The following is a 14,816-nucleotide window of genomic DNA, read 5'->3' on the forward strand; positions in this document are numbered from 1 at the left end:
CAGCGTCCGGGAAACGCTCGCACCTAGGTCCAGTGGGAGAGGTCTCCCTAGGTGTGAATGCCACCTCTCCAAGATTGACTATGCCAGTCTCCATCCAGACACCCTCAGGGCAAGTTCTCCAGACTACTGCCCTCATCGACTCTGGCGCTGCTGGCAGTTTCATTTCTGCTTCGTTGGTCCAAAGATGGCGGCTACCCGTGATACAGCTAGCCCAACCCCGGTCTATCTCTTCGATCACGGGCGAGATTCTTACCGAAGCTGTGCACTGCCAGACTGAACCTCTAGTCCTCCAGGTGGGCGCCTTACATCAGGAGAGGATCTCCTTCTACGTCTTGCGCCATTCCTCTTCCGCCATCTTGCTGGGTCTTCCTTGGCTGCAATTACATACCCCTAAGCTGGACTGGAGAACTGGGGAGGTTCTCGGCTGGGGCCAGGACTGTCCAAATAGGTGTCTGAGACCTCCTCAACCCAAGTGCTCTACGAGGTCACCTGCTAATGCCAAGCCTTTGTCTGGTCTACCGCACGAATACCAAGACTTTATTGATGTCTTCTCGGCCAAGGAGGCAGACTCTCTACCACCTCATCGGTCCTATGATTGCCCTATAGACCTTCTTCCTGGAACTTCTCCCCCACGCGGTCGAGTATACCCTCTCTCTGTGCCCGAGACGGAAGCCATGTCCTCCTACGTCCGGGAGAACTTACAGAAGGGCTTCATCCGTAAATCCACGTCTCCCGCTGGCGCTGGATTTTTCTTTGTGCAGAAGAAGGACGGTTCCCTCCGCCCATGCATAGACTACCGGGGCTTAAATAAGGTGACTGTCAAGAACCGCTATCCTCTTCCGCTAATCCCAGAACTATTCGACAGTCTCCGTGGAGCTAGGATCTTCTCCAAGTTGGATCTCAGGGGAGCGTATAACCTGATCCGTATTCGTGAAGGAGACGAATGGAAGACCGCTTTCAACACCAGAGATGGGCACTACGAATATCTGGTCATGCCATTCGGCCTATGCAACGCCCCAGCGGTCTTCCAGGAATTCGTGAATGATTTATTCCGCGATCTCCTCTATGTCTGCGTCATTGTCTATCTTGACGACATCCTGGTCTTCTCCCACGACCAGCAGACCCACGTGTCCCATGTACGACAGGTTCTACGGAGACTACGGGCCAACCGTTTGTATGCCAAGCTGGAGAAGTGCGTTTTCCATCAGCGCAGCCTGCCGTTTCTTGGATACATTGTCTCCGACCAGGGCCTACAGATGGATCCTGCCAAGCTCTCAGCTGTTCTCCAGTGGCCTCGTCCTGAGGGACTTAGAGCTATCCAACGATTCCTTGGATTTGCCAACTACTATCGGCAATTCATCCCTCACTTCTCTACCCTGGTTGCACCCATAGTGGCTCTCACAAAGAAGAAGGCGGATCCTAGACGCTGGCCTCCCGAGGCCGAACATGCCTTCAATAGCCTAAAGTCTGCCTTTGCCTCCGCTCCTGCTCTAGTTCGCCCGGATATCTCCAAGCCGTTTTCTCTTGAAGTTGATGCTTCCTCTGTGGGCGCCGGAGCAGTCCTCTCGCAAAGGGACACATCAGGCAAGACCAGAACCTGCGGGTTCTTTTCTAAGACTTTTTCCCCTGCCGAGAGGAACTATACTATAGGAGATCGGGAACTCCTGGCTATTAAGCTGGCACTGGAGGAGTGGCGTCATCTCCTAGAGGGGGCTAAACATCCCGTTAACATCTACACGGACCACAAGAACCTCCTCTACCTCCAATCGGCTCAACGCCTCAATCCCCGGCAGGCCAGGTGGTCCCTCTTCTTCTCTCGGTTCAACTTCACCATTCATTTCCGTCCAGCCGAGAAGAATATCAAGGCCGATGCGTTATCCCGAGCATCCGATGTTCTGGGGCAAGAGGAATCTCCTCGACACATAATACCTCCCGATCGCCTAGTACCAGTTGCCACTTCTACTCTGCAGCAGTTGCCTCCCGGTAAGACTTATGTGCGCCCCGCACTCCGTAAACGCATCTTGAAATGGGGTCATTCCTCTATGGTGGCCGGGCATCCGGGAGTTCTAAAGACCGGGCAACTGATCTCCCGCCACTACTGGTGGCCTAGCCTACTCCAGGATGTCAAAGACTTTGTGGCGTCCTGTACCATCTGTGCCAGAAACAAGTCCTCTCATCAAAGACCTGCCGGCCTACTTCAGCCCTTGCCAGTTCCAGACCGCCCCTGGTGTCATATAGGCATGGACTTTGTCACAGACTTACCTCCATCTGCGGGTAACACAGTCATCTGGGTTGTCACGGACCGCTTCTCCAAGATGTCCCACTTCGTGGCTCTTCCTGGATTACCATCATCCTCTCGCCTGGCCCAGCTTTTCTTTCAGCATATCTTCGGCCTCCATGGTCTTCCTCTTCATATAGTCTCTGACAGAGGCTCACAATTTGTCTCCAGATTCTGGCGTGCTCTCTGCTCTCAACTCCAAGTGAAGCTGGACTTCTCTTCGGCCTATCATCCCCAGACCAATGGGCAAGTGGAGAGGGTCAATCAGGTCCTTGGCAATTATCTTCGACATTTCATCTCCGCTCGCCAGGACAACTGGTCCAGTCTGCTTCCTTGGGCAGAGTTTTCCTACAATCATCTGGACTCGAGCTCCACAGGCAAGTCACCCTTCTATGTGGTCTATGGACGTCACCCTCGTCCTCCTCTGCCTCTCTCTCCATCCTCTGAGGTCCCAGCCGTGGAGGAGTTGTTATCTGACCTGCAGTCAATCTGGGAACAGACTCGACAATCTCTGCTCAAGGCATCTGTCCGCATGAAGGACCAGGCGGATAAGAGAAGAAGACCCGCCATGAATTTTCTCCCTGGTGACAAAGTCTGGCTCTCGGCCAAATATGTCCGACTCAAGATTCCCAGCTACAAGTTGGGTCCTCGATTCCTCGGTCCTTTCTCGGTGCTAAAACGCCTCAACCCTGTCACCTACAAACTCCGCCTACCCCCTACGATGCGGATTCCAAACGCCTTCCATGTCTCCCTCTTAAAGCCAGTGGTCCTCAACCGGTTCTCCGATAAGGCTTCGCTCTCTGCTCCACAAGCCGTCTCTGATGACGTTTACATTGTCAAAGACATTCTGGCTATGAAAACTGTCAGAGGGAGACGATCCTTCCTAGTGGACTGGAAAGGATTTGGTCCTGAGGAGAGGTCCTGGGAACCCGAGGCTAACATCCTGGACCAAGACCTCATCAAGAGGTTCCTACAGGCCAGAAAGAGGGGGAGGCCAAAGGGGGGGGGTACTGTCACGGCCGCGGCGGCGTCCCGTGCTCCGGGCCGCCGCCGCGACTCCCCACTGCCCCATGCAGCAGCCGGTGTCCGTAGGCAGGGACCCGGCGCTGCTGTCACTTCGGCCCTGGGGGGCGCCTTACCTCTCCACGCTCCTGTCCGTCGCTGTGCCGGCCGGCGCGCGCGTCCCCGCCTCCTAGGGCGCGCGCGTGCCGGCTGTCTCAGATTTAAAGGGGCAGTGCTCTCCTAATTGGTCCATGTGCACAATCACTCCCTATAAATTCCAGCCCTGCCCCACTACAGGTGTTGGAGCCTCTACATGCTTCCCATAGCGTTTGGCCCAGCTCCCTGTTGTTCCTGATTCCTGTCTGCTACCTGGTCCCTAGTCCTTGTTCCTGATTCCTGTCCACTACCTGGTCCCTAGTCCTTGTTCCTGGTTCCCCGTTACTCTATTGCTCCTGTCTTCAGCCTGTCTCCTGCGGTCACGACTACAGACCTCTGCCACTACCATCTCCTGCCTACTGCTCCTGCCACGCCTCGCCTGCCATCACCAGCAACCAAGCCAGGGGTAGCGACCTGGGGGTCGCCTGCCGCAGCAAGTCCATCCCGCCTTGCGGCGGGCTCTGGTGAAAACCAGCGGCCCCTTAGACTCCGCTCCCTGGTGAGGTTAGTGCCATCGCTGGTGACGGTCCAGTGGATCCACTACTCCAGGCGTTACAATTTTTGGTTGCATCAAATCCAGAGAAAATGTAATAAAAGCAATTAAAAAAGTCACATATGGGCAGTCAAGGTGCCGATAGAAAGAACACATCATGGCGCAAAAAATGACACCTAAGAAAGCCCCATAGACCAAAGGATAAAAGAGCTATAGGCCTATGAACAGAGCGATTTTAAGGAACATACATTTGTTAACAATGGTTTGAATTTTTTACAAGCCATCACATAAAATAAAAGTTATACATGTTACATATCATTGTAATCATAACAACTTGAACATACATAACAAGGCAGTTTTACCCCAGGGTTAACGGCGTAAACATGAAACTCCCTGAAATGAAAACAAATTCCTTTTTTTTTTCAATTTGACAGCGCAAATGATTTTTTTTCCGGTTTTGCAGCATATTTTATGGGGGAAAAAAAGTCTGTCATTGCAAAGTACAATTGGTTTCATAAAAAATAAGGGCTCAAGTGGGTCTCTAGGTGGAAAAATGCAAGTGCTATGGCCTTTTAAACATAAAGTGGAAAAAGCAAAAGCGCAAAAACGAAAATTGGCTTTGACCTTAAGGGGTTAATGACCTTTGCTACAATAATATGGCATAGGCATAAGTAGCAAGAGGGCCGTGAACATGTGTGCCAATGGTTGTCATGGCATCCAGAATCCTAACAGATACCTTCTTGCCAGCAGGTGTTTATAACACGGAAAATAATTTATCTTTATTAGATAAATAGTCAAAGCTATGTGAAATTGTAGTTTAGTGTATTAAAATAAAATAAAAAAAATCAAGAAAAGAAGGAATCCTCTGCATGAGTATCATTTCTGCGGGTCTGTGAGGAAGAAGGGTGTAAGGATTAAAGATTTGTGATTTACCAGTGTCAACAGTGCAGCCAGGTGGTAGGAAGAGCAGGTGTTCTGCTCCGCTGTGTAGCAAGAGGCTTAATTAGTAGGAAGGGGGAGATAAGGATGCAACAGTATAAAACTCTTGTGAGACCCCGTCTGCAATACAGGAGCACCTCTCATTATTAAAATATAATGGGTTCAAAGACGGTGGAAGGTCTTAAGCATAAGTCTTATTAAAACTATAAATCTCTACTAAAACTGTGCAAGGTAAATGTTGTACTTTTTCCCACAACTAACAATCAGAGCTCAGATTTGATACTCTGTAAAATTTAGGCTTAGCTGTGACTGGTTGCTATGAGAAGAAAAAAAAAACGTTTTTTGCAAATGTGGAACCTATGATTTTATACTAATAGCCTGAAAACAGAAGGGAAAGAGAGGGCAAGGTCTCTAAGCCATTATATTTTGAAGGATTAAATAAGATTTCAGCAGAAATGTTTTTAATAAGGAATTAAACACAAGAACAGTAGGCACATTCTGTGATAAATTGGGTGGGTTGACAGATGTACTACTGTGCTACTTTACTGAAAGAGTAGTAGATGCTAAGCACAATCTTCCAGCAAATGTGGTTGGTATATCCACAGTAACTTAATGTAAGCATGTATGGGATGAACACATATTTATCCTAATTAAATATAATATAGGGACGGACTAGGTGAACCAGGTGGTCATTCTCTGTCATCAATTCTCTATGTTTCTATGTTTTAATCTTATACATGAATCAGTCATAATGTTAAAGCCACTGACAGGTGAAAAGAATGAAATTGATCTTGTGACAATGGTACTTGTCATTGGCAATGCAGCAAGTGAACAGTCAGTTCTTAAAGTAGGAAAAATGAGCAAGAGGATCTGAGTGACTCTGGCAAGGGCAAAGTTGTGATGGCTGGAAGAATTAGTCATAACGTCTACAAAATGGCACATCTTGGATCGTCTTCATGGTATGTTCTATTTGGTCCCTACTTAAAATAATCCAAGAAAGGACAACCAGTAATTTTGACTGCCCAAGTTCAGTGATGATTGTCTAGAGAAGAGTTTAAACTGTCTGGTGGGAATTACTGAAGGACTACTGTGCAGAAAAAGTTAATGTTGGCTATGATTTTTGACTGTGTCATGGTGTTACAACACACAATGCATCAAAGCTAGCTACTAATGAGGTGAGGTAACATACACAGTAACTGCTACTATCTGTATTATTATTGGACAGTTGATAAGAAGGGGATTCTGCTTAACTCCTTCCCATCCACAATGTGTATATACTGTACACATAAATAAATATATATACTACTACTACTACTGCTGATGATGATACCCGTATCTGGGCATAATAAAAGGCAGCCATGATCCCACTGCTGCCTTTTATTAAACCCTTAAAATGCTGTATTCACTGACTGATCAGGACCCTTGCAGCATGACCAAGGGGGTCCCGATTACTTTCCCTGACAGGCGGGGAATACTAACCTGCATCCTGTTGGATCAGCAATCTTCTTATAGAGTCTGCCTCAAGAAAACTCTGATCAATGCATGCAATGGCATAATGTTGATCAGTATATGCAATCTAATGATTACATATATAAATCCCCTAGGGGGATCTATAAATTTTTAAACCGGAATGTGAAATTGTACTCTATATTAAAACATAACATTATTGTTTCCGCATGGTAATCAGTGTAAATGAAAAAAATTGGAAGGGGAAAAAAAAACATAACACGATTGCTGATTTTTTTTTAAAAAACTTTGGTCATGAGGGAGTTAAAAAAATAAAAAACAAAATTTTAAAACATATTACATATTTACATTGTATTTAGCTCATATGACAAAAAATAAAAAAAAGTTTATGGGAAAAAAAAAAAACAAAATGAAAAGAGATGGGGAAAAAAGTCAAAATCATCGAGGAATGAAGTGATATTTTAACCCTTTCCCGCATGAGGACGTAACTGTACGTCCTCGCGCCGGTGGGGGCATTCAGAGCGGGGCCCGAGGGTATTAGTGGGTACGGTCCGATCGCCGTGCCCGCTAATTAAGTCTTCAGATGCAGCTTTCAAAGTTGACAGCTGCATCTAAAGACTTCAGAGCAGCTTTTCCCTGGTGTCTAGTGGGGAGATCGCTGACCTGTGACGTTGTCACGGAGGAGCGATCTCCGTGACTGGTGCCGGCCGGGGTCTGCGCCGTAATGGCGCTGATCCCGACTCGGCATTTGGTTGCTTCCGGCTGCAGCAGCCGTAAGCAATCAAGTGCCTATCTCATCAATCTATGCTGCATATCTATGCAGCATCAATCAGTATGAGGGATCAGTGTACTTATACTAGAAGTCCCCCAGTGTTGTTATTAATAAAAAAAAACCTCCCCTAATAAAAGTCAGAATCACCCCCCTTTTCCCATGTTATAAATAAAAATAAATAAACTTGTTTGCTATTGCCGCGTGCGTAATTGCCCAAAATATTAATTTATCACATTCCAGATATTGTATAGTAAACGGCGTAAGCGCAAAAAAATCCCAAAGTGCAAAATTGCGCATTTTTGGTCGCATTAAATCGAGAAAATATGTAATAGAAGGTGATCAAAAAGTCACATATGCGCAATCAAGGTACCGATAGAAAGAACACATCATGGCACAAAAAATGCCACCTCACACAGCCCCATAGACCAAAGTATAACCAAAGTTATAACCAAAGTTATACATGCTTCATTTCATTGTAATCGTACCGACTTGAGGAACATATGTAACAAGTCAGTTTTAACATAGAACACACGGCGAAGCCCCCCCCCCCCCCAACCCCCCCCAACCCCCCCCCAAAGAAAAAAGCAAAAGCAAAAATTCAGCCTGAGGGCTCATGTGGGTCTGTAGGTGAAAAATGCAACTGCTATGGCCTTTTAAGCACAAGAAGGAAAAAACAGAAACGCAAAAACAAAAATTAGCCTGGTCCTGAAGGGGTAAACACACGTGGAAAATGAAATACTATTAAACACTGTACCTAAGGGTACAAACACACATGGCGTATACGCTGCATATTTACTGCTGCGATATACAGCAAATACGCAGCAGATACACAGCAGATTAGTTCTAAATAACTGAACACAGCATGAAATCTGCACCATCAAATCTGCTGCGTATCTGCTGTGTGTGTTTGTACCCTAAAAGTCACATAACATTTAGCTTTCTTTTGCTTTAAGTTATATATATTTATGCATTAGAAATCAATATACTTTTACAATAGCAAAAATGAATAAACTATCCCTTTAAATGATATTTATAAATCACCACTGATTATTTATGCATGACCCTCTTCTCCCTATGCTTATCAAGGGATTACAAGGCTAAGACTTGTTTATAGACAGCTAATGAAGAATTATCTATTGCATTTATATCCAGCCAATCAAAGCTGGCATGTCTCTAAGAGGCTTTTCTGAGCTTTGGAACCTTACATGAAATGCCACTGTAAAGGTCAGCAATATACCTGAAATGGTCTTTTACCATAACTTTTTCAATAAATTATTAATCAAAGTCAGGTTGATTTACAACTTAGAAGGCTATAAGTGTTAATTATTTTAATTATTTTACCTGCTACCAGCTATCTTGACAGAGGAAAATTGTGCCATCTTTTTTTTTTTTTTTTTTAAGATGCTATCCTAAGCAATATTCTCTCACTTGCATGAACATTATTTGGAATCAGGCATCCTATCAGTGAATGAAAATGCTAAATGAGTCAAACAGCTTCCACATCAATTATCTGAAATCCCATACTGCAGTACCATTCCATCTGGTTCTTTGTATCTATCAACACACATAAAATGCAGCTTGATCAAACTGTTCCACTAGAAAAACAAAAAGATATATTTGAGAAACAAATTATAAAGCCCTATGACTGCAGCCATAGACTAGGCGTTTACCATTATTTAATCGTGCAGTTACCTAAAATTAGAGATTATTTCTTTACATATTTGTAAAGTTAAGAAACTGAATATGTGTTTATTCTTTTAACCCCTTAACGACGCATGATGGGTATACCCGTCATGCGGCCGTTAAGGGGGATCAGAGAGGGCTCCCGGCATGAGCCCTCTCTGCAGCCAGCGGTCCCCGATTGCTATGTGCAGCCAGGGACCGCAGGAATTAGCCGCTGCGGCCGATCGCCGCGGCCGGCTAATGAACTATTCAAATGCATCTGTCAAAGCTGACAGCTGCATTTGGATAGTATATGTGCCCCCTGTCCCTGGTGTCTAGTGGGGGATCTCCCCACCGCGATCGCATCGCGGAGGGGAGATCCGTTGTAATGAGCCGGGCGGGGATCAGTGTCAGAATGACGCTGATCACAGCTCGGCAATCTATGTAGATGGTCTGCTGCAGACCATTATAATAGAGCACCGATCTGATGGATCATTGCTCTATTATATACCCAGCATTGATCTCAATGGGAGATCAGTGCTGTGTATATAGAAGTCCCCCAGGGGGTTTCTAATTACTGTTAGTGAAAAAAATAAAAAGTTTTTATTAATAAAAATTACCCTCCCCTAAGAAAAGTCTGAATCACCCCCCTTTCCCCATTTTATAAATAAAAATAAATAAACATGTTTGATATCGCCGCATGCGTAATCACCCTATCTTAATTTGTCCCATTTCTGATCTTGTATGGTAAACAGCGTAAGCGCAAAAAAATCCCAATGTGCAAAATTGCACATTTTTGGTCGCATCAAATCCAGAAAAATTGTAATAAAAAGCAATCAAAAAGTTGCATATGCACAAACAAGGTACCGATAGAAATAACACATCTGTTAGGAATCGGATAGCAGGACAATACAAGACAGTGAGTCCTAAGCTCAGCCCCGCCCACTGTCCTCTACCTACTTTCCACAATCCGCCCTAAGATGGCGGCGAGCAACTGGACGGCGGTCCCTACACTGGCTAGGTGGGACACAAAGACAAGACAGACAGACAAAACACAATAAAGAATGGTCGACAGTCCGGGTCACAACAATCGGGCAGCGCAGTTCAAAAACACAATCCAGAAAGCAAGGTCAATAAACAGGCAATATGGTCAGGGGCAGGCAGCAAGCAGGGATAGTCGGAATACAAGGCAAAGTGGACAGAATAAACACAGAGCTAAACAGAGGCAGAAGCAGGCTGAGACAAGCTCAATATCCAGCAGTGAGAGGCAGGCTGGCAGACACTATATAGAAGACCAGAGGTCCAGTGCAGGAGCTGATTGGACCAGACCCCTAATCTCCTCAGAACACCTGGGGCAAGAGCAACCTGACTGGCAGAGAGAACAGTCAATCAGACTAGCTAACCAGCATCATAGTTAACTCCGGAGTGGCCAGGAGTATCTCAGGCAAAGCGGGTGTGGCTGAACAAACACAGAAGGTAATAGAGCAGTGTTCAGACAAGGTTCAGGACACTGCACAAACATACAAAAACACTGAATATCAGCGCCATCTCAGGCGCGCAGTACGAGCCAAGGGGCGCACGGAGTTCGACACAGGCACATTCATGACAAAATCATGGTGCAAAAAATGACATCTCAGATAGCCCCATAGACCAAAGGATAAAAGCGCTATAAGCCTGGGAATAGAGAGATTTTAAGGAACATATATTTGTTAACAATGGTTTGAATTTTTTACAAGCCATAAAATAAAAGTTATACATGGTACATATCATTGTAATCATTACGACTTGAGGAACATATATAACATGTCATACGGCGTAAAAACGAAGCCCCCCACAAAGAAAAAGAATTGCATTTTTTTTCCCAATTTTACTGCGCATTTAATTTTTTTCTGGTTTCGCTGAATATTTTATGGAAAAATTCACCCTGTCATTGCAAAGTACAATTAGTGACGCAAAAAGGGCTCATGTGGGTCTTTAGGTGTAAAAATGCATGTGCTATGGCCTTTTAAGCACAAGGAGGAAAAAACAAAAACGCAAAAACGAAAATTAGCCTGGTCCTTAAGCCTGGGTTAAACCTACAAAAAATAAAAGCTTAACCCACAATCAGTGCAATATGAATATTTCCATTATATTTATTTATGTTGTCACATGTTTTGCTGGTAGACAATAAATGAAATCTGTCAGATATGGAGCTTAAGATACCTGCAGTTAGGCGGTCATACACCTTCTATAATTGATGGCTGTTCAGTCGTCAGTTACCTCTCCTATCCTTTTTAACACCTTCCCCATACACAGGAACATTCAGCATGGCAAAGTGTTCCTATTTTCTCTATGGGAAGGGTTAATCCACAGCCAGAGAGTTCTGGATGGGGCTTTTCTCTCCTAGAAAAAAGGGGTCAGGTGGTTATATTCCATCACATACGACCCCTATCCCCACCAACATAATCTGTTAATGGTCATTTGGGAGAGCCCCATATACCTGAAATTGATGTACAGGGAACTGTGCCTGATGTTTATAAACTTATAAACATCTCCTTTTTTTCCCCTCACAACTATAGAGTTAGAGTGTCAAGCTGCAGCAGCACCCCTTCTCCTTGCCACCATGCCTTCTCTGATTGATGTATAGGGCTCTGTCCTATAAGCTAAGCCTTATATCTTAATATTTTGGGGCAAGGCAGGAAAGGGTAGATGTTCTGCTGCAAATGCCTAAAGTCTTTTAGCTATATAGGATATACAGCACATTGCAGGAAGTATAAATTGTTGAAGAATAGCCAAGAGAAAATGGAAGTAAGATGATTGAGTAAGAGGAGAGGGTTGGCTACAGTCAGATTTATTAAGGTTGTTCAAAAGCGCTAGTGTGCTTCTTGCACGGGGGCATGTCTTCTCAAAAGAGGTCTTATTATATTTCACATAAACACTAATTGATCAGGCAATAGTGGAGTGACCGACTATGGTGACAACAAATAGTATAGTGCTAGACTAGCTGGGTGCAGTAGTACACAGTATATGTTACATGGCAGGGTTGTGTTGCTAGATTAGTCTTCCTAATGTACCACACTTTCCTTTTCTGAACCATTTTTGTACAAAATCCAACAATCATACAGTCTTGAATAGCACAAGGTAGATAAAGATTTTACATGTTAAAGTGAGAATATTTGATTACTATCCCTATTCCCACCTGGGGTAGTTATGCAGAGTGTCATGTTATTCGCGCGTATCACACGTAATGCTGTATGAACGTTACTGGAACAGTATGTATGACGTGCCTTTTTCTGGGCTACTGGAACAATATGTATCACGTGCCTTTTACTGGGCTACTGAAACAGTATATATTAAGTACCCTTAGTGGGCTACTGGAACAATATGTATAACGTGCCCTCAGTGGTGTTAAACAGGGACACTACAAGTCACTTGTACACGCAGAGTACTGGAATGAATACACCTGCTCATGCTGCTGTTATATCATCTATTTTTTAGCACTGAGAAGTGCTTTTGATTTAGAGATGATTTTTTCGCTTGATCTTAGGCCTGAAAAGGACTTTTGGGTTCTGTAGTAAGCCTGCCTAACCAAAACGCCTTCTAAAACCTATCTCTCCCTGCTGCAAGATCTTTCCCTGGCTAGGTTAAAATCTCATCTTTCTTCTTCGTCGACAGGCAGCACAGAAGGGATATACCATCCCCCACTCTCCTCTCCAGGACCGGCCACCTAGATCAATTAGCTAATTAAACAAATGAGATTAGCTACAGTATAAGTATCCACCACCAGCAATGCCACATGTGTTTTTTTCTGTCCTCCATATCTCAGGCAGGTATGGCTTACCTGCTAGAAGCCCACCTGGACGTGAGGAAGAAGTACAGCCTTGCGGGGTCTTTGCTGCATCGTGGCCTAAGTGGCAGGCAGCTGAAAGAGCCAGCGGGGGTGTCCCTGGCCAGACTGCGCCCGGAGAGTACCTTATAGGGCCAGAGTGATTCTGGAGATAGGTACTTGTCTATTTAATAGGCATTCCCGGGTAAGTCACCGCTAATGGCGTTACTTGACGGTCTTACTTGCAGGTGTACCATCATGGCTGCTGACCGGGATGAACTGCGGCGCGTCATCAGCGTGCGTCCGGCGTCTGACGTCCGTGGCGTGCGGCGACGCGTCATCACGTTGCGCGCCCGCGTCGGATGGTTGTGCTGGCATCTCCGGCGCATCCTGCTGACATAGGTGTGCGACGGGGGCGTGCGTCGCCGGCTTCTGACGCGTCGGCGTCTTCCGGGTTCTACTGCGCATGCGCAGCCCGCGGCCATTTAAACCCCCTGAATCTGGCGCCGGCATCCACTCTACTGCCTGGGCAGCCGGATTCTGGTATTTGTAAGGTACATCTTCTGTCTGGGCAAGTTCCGGCATAGATGCTGTACTGATTGCGAACAACCATTGCCTGATGAACTCTCTGGAGATGTCTGTGATCCTTGTACAGATAGGAGACGGGACTCTGGATCTCGGTCTGGTCGCAGGACTAGAGAGTCCCTTCAAGACGCTCCTCAGGAGCAGAACCAAGGTCTCATGGGAGAATTGAAATAAATGCTCACCTGGTTTCAGACTCATAGAGATGAGATGGTTCCTCCATCTAAACGACCAAAGCATCATCATAAAAAACATACAGCTTCTTTTTCCGCATCTGAGGAAGAGTCATCCGGGTCTGCATCTGAGCCAGAAATATCTGAAGATTTCTATTTATTCAAGAAAGAGACAGCGGATAAGCTCATTAATCTAGTAAAAAAAGAGCTTAGAGTCTAAGAAGGATGAGTCCACTCCGCAAGACAAAGAGAGTCTCTTTTATTTTCCCAAGAAAAGATCCTGTGTCCTGCCAGGTCATCAGGTCCTCAGCCATATCATAGAAAAAAGAATGGAGAAGGCCAGATAAGAGACTGGACCTTGGGTCTAGATTTAAATCAGTGTATAAATTAGATCCTTCTGTCTCTGAAAAATGGGAAGCTTCTGCTGTAGTAGATCGTGCAGTCTCCAGACTATTCAGAAAAACTTACTTTCCAGCTGACGACTCGACACTGTTAAAGGACCCTATGGACAGAAAGGCGGATACACTGCTTAAGAAGGTACATTGCAATCTGGCCTCTCTGAATAAGGCCGCGCTGTCTTCTGTGCCTATTGCTAGGGCATTAAGACTCTGGTTAAGCCATCTCACTAATGACATTAAAGATGGCATCCATTGTGATGAATTACTAGAACAGATGGCTTCTTTGAAATCAGCAGCGGACTTCCTGTGTGACTTCCCTCTGGATGTCGTGAAGATAGCCTCCAAGAATATGGCTATTGCCAATTCAACCAGGAGAGCTATATGGTTGAAACCATGGACTGGCGATATTTCCTCCAAGAACAACTTTGTATCAGTACCCTTTGAGCCAGGAAGACTGATTGGCTCCTCTCTGGATAAAGTCCTTGAAGAGAATAAAGAGGTGAGCTCCATGTCTTTACCACAGTCCTTCAAACGCAGAAGTACCAAAGGGTTTCGTTCACAGAGAGGAAGAAGTGATTTTCGCAGACGTACAGGTCAAGACAAAACAGGGAAGAACTGATTCCAGGGAAAGTCCCAAAAGAAACAAAGTGAGTCTGGCAATCAAAAATCAGAGTTCTGACGCCAGGAGCGGCCTTCCTGTCGGGGCAAGACTCACTGCCTTCTTCCCGGAGTGGGATCAGATTACGAACGACAAATGGGTCAAGTCCATCGTGGCCAAAGGATACTCTCTGGAGTTTGCACAATATCCTCGGGACAGGTTCATCATAAGCAGAACAGAGGATTATCGTGTCAACAATCTGGTGTCCGAATTTCTTCACAAAGAAGCTCTAGAAGTGGTCCCCCAAGGGGAAGAAGGCTTAGGTGTCTACTCAAGGCTTTTTCCGGTGCCAAAACCGGATTTAAAGTGGCGCCTAATAATGGATCTACGATACCTAAACCAGTCCTTGCTAAGAAGCAAATTCAAGATGGACACAATAAAGACTGTTCTTGGATTAGTCCAGCCCGGGGACTTCATGGCGTCTCTCGACT

This window comes from Dendropsophus ebraccatus, chromosome 5 (assembly GCF_027789765.1).
Source record: "Dendropsophus ebraccatus isolate aDenEbr1 chromosome 5, aDenEbr1.pat, whole genome shotgun sequence".
Classification (NCBI taxonomy): domain Eukaryota; kingdom Metazoa; phylum Chordata; class Amphibia; order Anura; family Hylidae; genus Dendropsophus; species Dendropsophus ebraccatus.